Source organism: Salmo salar, chromosome ssa15 (genome assembly GCF_905237065.1).
Source record: "Salmo salar chromosome ssa15, Ssal_v3.1, whole genome shotgun sequence".
In the NCBI taxonomy this organism is placed as follows: Eukaryota; Metazoa; Chordata; class Actinopteri; order Salmoniformes; family Salmonidae; genus Salmo; species Salmo salar.
Genome location: NC_059456.1, coordinates 105393223 through 105402413, shown reverse-complemented (window position 1 = coordinate 105402413; position 9191 = coordinate 105393223).

The window sequence follows — 9191 nt, the reverse complement described above, 5'->3', positions numbered from 1 at the left end:
CTCCTCTCCTCCTCCACTCCTCCTCCTCCACTCCTCCTCTTCTCTTCCACTCCTCCTCCACATCTTCTCCTTCTCCTCCACTCCTCCTTCTCCTCACTTCCTTCTCCTCTCCTCCTCCTCCTCTCCTCCTCTTCTCCTCCTCCACTCCTCCTTCTCCTCACTTCTTTCTCCTCCTCTCCTCCTCCTCCTCTCCTCCTCCACTCCTCCTCTCCTCCTCCTCTCCTCTTCTCTTCTCCTCCTCCTCTCCTCCTCCTCTCCTCTTCTCCTCCTCCTCTCCTCCTCCTCCTCTCCTCTTCTCCTCACTTCCTTCTCCTCTTCTCCTCCTCCACTCCTCCTTCTCCTCACTTCCTTCTCCTCCTCTCCTCCTCCTTCTCTCCTCCTCTCCTCCTCCACTCCTCCTCTTCTCCTCCTCCACTCCTTCTCCTCACTTCCTTCTCCTCCTCTCCTCCTCCTCCTCTCCTCCTCTCCTCCTCCACTCCTCCTCTTCTCCTCCTCCTCCTCCTCCTCTCCTCTTCCCCTCCTTCTCCTCTCCTCTTCTCCTCCTTCTCTCCTCCTCCTCTCCTCTTCTCCTCACTTCCTTCTCCTCCTACTCCTCCTTATTTCCTCTTATCCTCCTACTCCTCCTCCTCTCCCCCTTCTCCTCCTCTCCTCTCCTCCTCCTTCTCAACTCCTCTTCTTCTCCTCCTCTCCTCCTCCTCCTATTCATACTCCTCCTACTGTCTGTGTTAACCTTACACTTGCAAAAGGAGAGAGCGAGAAAAAGAGTGACAGAGAGGATATCGGATCAGGTCTGTGTGGCCGTTGGCCTCGCGACGGCCTTGTAACCAGTCCAATCATCACACCTTGTTTTGATGGATGGAGGGCAATTATTTTGGAGCTGCTCAGGCCCTGACAGACGGGGAGAGAGTCCCTGGTGTTAGTCTCCACAATTCAGAGGTTAAATGCCTGCTCTTCGCAGATGCCGTGTGCCTGCTGTCACCCACAGCACATGGCCAACAGCAGAGCTGGTCCCTGAGAAGATCCAGATCTCAAGGAATTAGACCAAAGTTCTCAATTGGCACAAAATATATAGAGTACGGCCCACACTTACTTATGTTTAAACATAAACTAATCTGGACACCTAAATGAGGCAGTGAATGAACTGAGATAGAAAGCACGCAGGGCATTCTACACCTTAAAAAAAATATATTCCAATTGTTATACCTGTTTATATGTGTCTAAAACTAATTGAATGTGTCTTTCAAACTGATTGCACTCTATGGCAGTGAGGTGTGGAGTCCACTTGCAAAACAAGATGTCACAGAATGGCACTAACACCCTATTGAAACTCTGTAGAAGAGTTCTGTAAGATTCTCCTACATGTCCAGAGGAAAACTAAGAAACAATTCATGCAGGGGAGAATTAGGCTAATATCCACTAATAATAGAAACAAAAAAACATTGAAAATACAGTGACCCTTCTCATATCACTACCAACCCTTGCAACGCCAAGTTCACAACACAGTCAACAACAACAACAAAAAACTTACTTACCGGGAAATACAAGCACAAAGCAAAATGCAGTGTTATCTGGACCCAAACGGACAGTATTGAAAATGGTGTACTGATCAAAACTTTAGAAAAACCTTGACAGAGTTCAGGCTCAGTGAACACGGCCTTGCCATTGAGAAGGGTAAACACAGGAAAACCTGGCTCCCTGTAGAGGAAAGGCTGTAGTGGAAAGGCTGAGATAGAACTGGGGGATCTACAGTTAGAGACTGTCATTTCACCAAATGTGAAGGTTTCAAAGACCTCTCTGATGAGGATAGGCTACCCGTTCTGTTGGGGGAGGATGCAGAGAGCTGTGTTTTGGCAGAGCACTACATTGCTGCCTTCCATAGGATGATGCTATATGAGAGAGAGAGAGAGAGAGAGAGAGAGAGAGAGAGAGAGAGAGAGAGAGAGAGAGAGAGAGAGAGAGAGAGAGAGAGAGAGAGAGAGAGAGAGAGAGAGAGAGAGAGAGAGAGAGAGGTTAAACAGGCCCAACCCCCACTCTTACACTAGCCCAAGACAATGGCATGTATTAGATGCTCAGCAGGCTCTGCTCACGCTTACTGGCCTGAGGCCAAGCCACACGACCAACAACATTGGACACTTTATGGAACACAAACGCTTCGCTATCTCATTTTGGAATATCCAAAGCCTCAGGTCATCTGCCTTTGGCCTAAAGAGCAGGAACCCAGACTTCATCAAAGAAATTGGAAATAGAGACATTGTCATCTGACAAGAAACATGGTATCAAGGGAACGGACCCACTGGTTGCCCTCTAGGTAACAAAGAGTTGGTAGTCCCATCCACCAAAAATACCAGGTGTGAAACAGGGAAGAGACTCAGGGGGTATGCTAATTTTGTATAGAGCAGACCTAACCCACTCTATTCCATTAGTCAAAACAGGATCATTTTACATCTGGCTAGAAATTAATAAGGAAATGATATCAACATAGAAACATGTCCTCCTGTGTGCTACCTATATCCCCCAAATAGAATCCCCATAAATTAACAATGACAGCTTCTCCATCCTAAAGGGGGAGATCAATAATTTCCAGGCCCAGGGACATGTACTAGTCTATGGAGACCTAAATGCCACAGCTGGACAAGAACCTGACACCCTCAGCACACAGGGGGACAAACACCTACCTGGAGGTGACAGCATTCCCTCCCCCATATGCCTCCTAGACACAACTAAGACAACATTACCAACAAAAACCGGTCACAACTCTGTCGGACACTGGGTATGTACATAGTTAATGGTAGGCTTCGAGGGGACTCCTATGGTAGGTACACCTATAGCTCATCTCTTGGCAGTAGTACTGTAGACTACTTTATCACTGACCTCAACCCAGAGTCTCTCAAAGCGTTCACAGTCAGCCCACTGACAGCCCTATCAGATCACAGAAAAATCACAGACTACTTGAACGGAACTCAATGATGAGACATCAAAGCCAAAGGAGCTGAATAATATTAAGAAATGCTATAGCTGGAAGGAGAGTAGTGTGGAAATCTACCAAAAAACAATTTCGCAACAACAAATTCAACCCCTTCTAGACAATTTCCTGTACAAAATGTTTCACTGTAATAGTGAAGGTGTAAACTTGGCAGTAGAAAACCTAAACAGTCAATTTGACCTCACAGCTTTCTTTTCAGATCAAACATTTCAAGTAGACAACCTCAGAAAGTTAACAACAATGACAAATGGTTTAATGAAATTGAGAAACCTGTCCAACCAAAAACATAGATACCCAGAAAACCTGAGCCTATGGCTTCGCTATGGTGAATCACTAAAACTGTAAGGACAGACGCTTGGAGATGAGAAGCAAGTACAGGGAGTGAGCATTTAAAACCTGTTTGGCATAAGCGGCAGTATTTTCACGTTTGGATGAAAAGCGTGCCCAGAGTAAACTGCCTGCTACTTGGACCCAGAGTCAAATATTTGCATATTATTAGTACATTTGGATAGTAAACACTCTGAAGTTTCTAAAACTGTTTGAATGATGTCTGTAAGTATAACAGAACTCATATGGCAGGCAAAAACCTGAGAAAAATCCAACCAGGAAGTGGAAAATCTGAGGTTGTAATTTTTCAAGTGATTGTCTATCCAAACTACAGTGTCTGTGGGGTCATTTTGCACTTCCTAAGGCTTCCACTAGATGTCAACAGTCTTTAGAACCTTGTTTCATGCTTCTACTGTTACTGGGGAGAGAATAAGAGCCCATTCAACAAGTGGACTTCCTGAGACCAATGAATTGTTTACTGCGCAGTCACGCAGGTGCGCCGTTCCTTCTTTTTCCTCTGTAATGAATTCCGGTTTGAATATTTTTTAATAATTATGATAAAAAGACCCTAAGGATTGATTGTAAACATCGTTTGACATGTTTCTACAAACGGTAATGGAACTTTTTGACTTTTCATCTCTGGTTTTGAGCTCGCGCATTTTGCCTTTGGATAGTGATCTGAACGCGCGAACAAAAGGAGGTATTTGGACATAAATATGGAGTTTATCGAACAAAAATAACATTTCTTGTGGAAGTGGGAGTCCTGGCAGTGCATTCCGACGAAGATCAGCAAAGGTAAGTCAAGATTTATAATACTATTTCTGAGTTTTGTTGACTCCAGAACTTGGCGGGTAACTCTATAGCTTGCTTTGATGGCTGAGCTCTGTACTCAGAATATTGAACAATGTGCTTTTGCCGTAAAGCTGTTTTGAAATCTGACACAGCGGATGCATTAAGGAGAAGTATATCTATAATTCTTTCAATAACTGTTGTAAATGTTATCACCGTTTATGATGAGTATTTTTGTAAATTGATGTGCTCATTCACCGGAAGTTTTGGAGACAATACATTTTCTGAACATCACGTGCCAATGTAAAATGGGGTTTTTGGATATAAATATGAACTTTATCGAACAAAACATACATGTATTGTGTAACATTGAGTCCTGGGAGAGTCATCTGATGAAGATTGTCAAAGGTTAGTGATTCATTTTAGCTGTATTTCTGGTTTTTGTGACGCCTCTCCTTGCTTGGAAAATGGCTGTGTGGTTTTTCTTGTCAAGGTGATGTCCTAACATAATCTAATGCTTTGCTTTCGCCGCAAAGGCTTTTTTGAAATCGGACAATGTGGTTGGATTAACGAGAAGTTTATCTTTAAAATGGGATATAATTGGCTGTTGGCGAGGGGTCCCGCTGGCGGAACGTCTGTCCATAACAGGTAATTAATTAATAGACATGAAACAGGACAAGACTGCGTCTGACAACTCTAAACAAACAACAACACGAAGAGTAATCTATCCAAAATGGAGATGTATGGATAAACCACTTCTCCAATCTTTTTGGCTCTGTAACAAAGAACAAACAGCAAAAACATCTACATGATCAAATACAAATCTTAAAATCAACTATTAAAGACTACCAGAACCCACTGGCTTCTCCAATTACAATGAATGAAGTACAGGACAAAATACAAACCCTCCAACCCAAAAACACCTGTGGTGTTGATGGTATCCTAAATGAAATGATAAAATACACAGACCACAAATTCCAATTGCCTATACTTAAACATAATCCTCAGCTCTCAGCATTATATTTGGAACCAAGAACTGATCATCCCAATACACATTTTTTTTAACCTCTCTAGGGTAGGGGCAGTATTTGCATGGCCGGATAAAAAACGTACCAGATTTAATCTGGTTATTACTACTGCCCAGAAACTAGAATATGCATATAATTATTGGCTTTGGTTAGAAAACACCCTAAAGTTTCTAAAACTGTTTGAATGGTGTCTGTGAGTATAACAGAACTCATATGGCAGGCAAAAACCTGAGAAGATTCCTTACAGGAAGTGCCCTCTCTGACCATTTCTTGGGCTTCTACACTCTCTTTATTGAAAACTGAGGATCTCTGCTGTAACGTGACACTTCCTACGGCTCCCATAGGCTCTCAGAAGGCGGCAAAACGTTGAATGATGCCTTTGGAAGGCCCTGGCTGAAAAACAGTAGCGCATTTGGATAGTGGTTGATCAGAGAACAATGAGACTGGGGTGCGTGCACAAGCCGACACCATGTTTTTATTTTTTTGTCTTTGAACGAAAACAGGGTTTCCCGGTCGGAATACTATCGCTTTTTTACGAGAAAAATCGCATAAAAATTGATTTTAAAAAGCGGTTGACATGCTTCGAAGTACGGTAATGGAATATTTAGAAAGTTTTTGTCACGAAACGCGTCGGGCGCGTAACCCTTTGTCACCCTTCGGATAGTGTCTTGAACGCACAAACAAAACAGAGGATATTTGAACATAACTATGGATTATTTTGAACCAAACCAACATTTGTTATTGAAGTAGAAGTCCTGGGAGTGCATTCTGACGAAGAACAGCAAAGGTAAGCCAATTTTTCTTATAGTAAATCGGAGTTTGGTGAGGGTCAAACTTGGTGGGTGTCAAAATAGCTAGCCCGTGATGGCTGGGCTATCTATTCAGAATATTGCAAAATGTGCTTTTGCCGAAAAGCTATTTTAAAATCGGACATAGCGATTGCATAAAGGAGTTCTGTATCTATAATTCTTAAAATAATTGTTATGTTTTTTGTGAACGTTTATCGTGAGTAATTTAGTAAATTCACCAGAAGTTTGCTAGTTCTGAACGTCACATGCTAATGTAAAAAGCTGGTTTTTGATATAAATATGAACTTGATTGAACAAAACATGCATGTATTGTATAACATAATGTCCTAGGAGTGTCATCTGACGAAGATCATCAAAGGTTAGTGCTGCATTTAGCTGTGGTTTGGGTTTATGTCACATTATATGCTAGCTTGAAAAATGGGTGTCTGATTATTTCTGGCTGGGTACTCTGCTGACATAATCTAATGTTTTGCTTTCGTTGTAAAGCCTTTTTGAAATCGGACAGTGTGGTTAGATTAACGAGAGTCTTGTCTTTAAAATGGTGTAAAATAGTAATATGTTTGAAAACTTGAAGTAATAGCATTTCTAAGGTATTTGAATATCGCGCCACGGGATTCCACTGGCTGTTGAGTAGGTGGGACGATTTCATCCCACATACCCTAGAGAGGTTAAACATGTTTTAATTTAACCTGTTGGGGATAGGGGGCAGTATTTACACGGCCGGATAAAAAATGTAACCGATTTAATCTGGTTACTACTCCTGCCCAGTAACTAGAATATGCATATAATTATTGGCTTTGGATAGAAAACACCCTAAAGTTTCTAAAACTGTTTGAATGGTGTCTGTGAGTATAACAGAACTCATATGGCAGGCAAAAACCTGAGAAGATTCTGAACAGGAAGTGGCCTGTCTGACAAGTTGTTGTTCATCTTGGCTCTTTTTATTGAAGACTGAGGATCTTTGCTGTAACGTGACACTTCCTACGGCTCCCATAGGCTCTCAGAACCCGGGAAAAAGCTGAATGATATCGAGGCAGCCCCAGGCTGAAACACATTATCGCGTTTGGATAGTGGCCGGTCAGAGTACTCTGAGACTCAGGCTCGTGCACGTGGGGACGAGATGTTTTTATTTTCTCTCTTTGTACGTATACACGCTTTCCCGGTCGGAATATTATCGCTTTTTTATGAGAAAAATGGCATAAAAATTGATTTTAACCTGTTATGGCTAGGGGGCAGTATTTTCACGGCTGGATAAAAAACGTACCCGATTTAATCTGATTATTACTCCTGCCCAGAAACTAGAATATGCATATAATTATTAGCTTTGGATAGAAAACACTCCAAAGTTTCTAAAACTGTTTGAATGGTGTCTGTGAGTATAACAGAACTCATTTAGCAGTCCAAAACCTGAGAAGATTCTGTACAGGAAGTACCCTGTCTGACCATTTCTTGGCCTTCTTTGTCATCTCTATCCATTACAAAGGATCTCTGCTGTTACGTGACACTTCCTACGGCTTCCATGGGCGCTCAGAGCCCGGGAAAAAACTGAATGACGTAATCCAAAGCCCTGGCTGAAACACACGAGCGCTTTTGCTAAGTGGTCTATCAGAGGACAAAGGGCTTAGGCGCGTGCACTGGCCGCCCCCGTCTTTCTTTTTTTCCCTCTATTTACCGAAACGCAGATTCCCGGTCGGAATATTATCGCTTTTTTACGAGAAAAAAGGCATAAAAATTGATTTTAAACAGCGGTTGACATGCTTCGAAGTACGGTAATGAAATATTTAGAAATCTTTTGTCACGAAATGCGCCATGCGCACGACCCTTATTTACCATTCGGATAGTGTCTAGAACGCACGAACAAAACGCCGCTATTTTGGATATAGCGATGGATTATTTTGGACCAAACCAACATTTGTTATTGAAGTAGCAGTCCTGGGAGTGCATTCTGACGAAGACAACAAAGGTAATAACATTTTTCTTATAGTAAATCTGACTTTGATGAGTGCTAAACTTGCTGGGTGTCTAAATAGCTAGCCCTGTGATGCCGGGCCATCTACTGAGAATATTGCAAAATGTGCTTTCACCGAAAAGCTATTTTAAAATCGGACATATCGAGTGCATAGAGGAGTTCTGTATCTATAATTCTTAAAATAATTGTTATGTATTTTGTGAACGTTTATCGTGAGTAATTTAGTAAATTCACCAGAGGTTTGCGGGGGGTATGCTAGTTCTGAACGTCACATGCTAATGTAAAAAAGCTGGTTTTTGATATAAATATGAACTTGATTGAACAAAACATGCATGCATTGTATAACATAATGTCCTAGGGTTGTCATCTGATGAAGATCATCAAAGGTTAGTGCTGCATTTAGCTGTGGTTTTGTTTTTTGTGACTGTCACGTAGAGTAGGCCAGAAGGCTAAACTGGAAAACCTAACCTCTATAAAAAATAAAACGATGGCGGAGCCGCATAAGTTCTTCTGTGCAAAGGTGTTTATTTACATAGTGATTCCGGAACAAAAACAACAGTACTGCCATCAAACATATACCTTATGGGACAGGTTAAAAACAATGCTGCCCCACCCACAGCTCAATCCAAAATGCCTCTCTATGAACTGAAAGAGAGGCTCCTTTTGTAGGGGTAGCCGCTCCCCTCAGAACAATTAACACTAATTAATTAAGCAATTACCTATTCATCCTACAGTTTCCATTTATCTAAACATACCAAAATATACATTGCAACACGTTTATGAAACAACATCACAATATAACATTTACAAAATTACATCACTACTGACAGTGTCTTCCAATATGCCGAGTTACATTAACCTCTCTGGCGCAGGTGGGACGAAATCGTCCCACCTACGTAACAGCCACTTGTATCCAGTGGCGCGATTTTTGAATCGTTTGAAATACTATTACTTCAATTTCTCAAACATATGACTATTTCACAGCTATTTAAAGACAAGACTCTCGTTTATCTAACCACACTGTCCGATTTCAAAAAGGCTTTACAACGAAAGCAAAACATTAGATTTTGTCAGGAGAGTGCCCAGCCAGAAATAATCAGACACCCATTTTTCAAGCTAGCATATAATGTCACATAAACCCAGAAGACAGCTAAATGCAGCACTAACCTTTTATGATCTTCATCAGATGACACACCTAGGACATTATGTTATACAATACATGCATGTCTGTTCAATCAAGTTCATATTTATATCAAAAAACAGCTTTTTACATTAGCATGTGACGT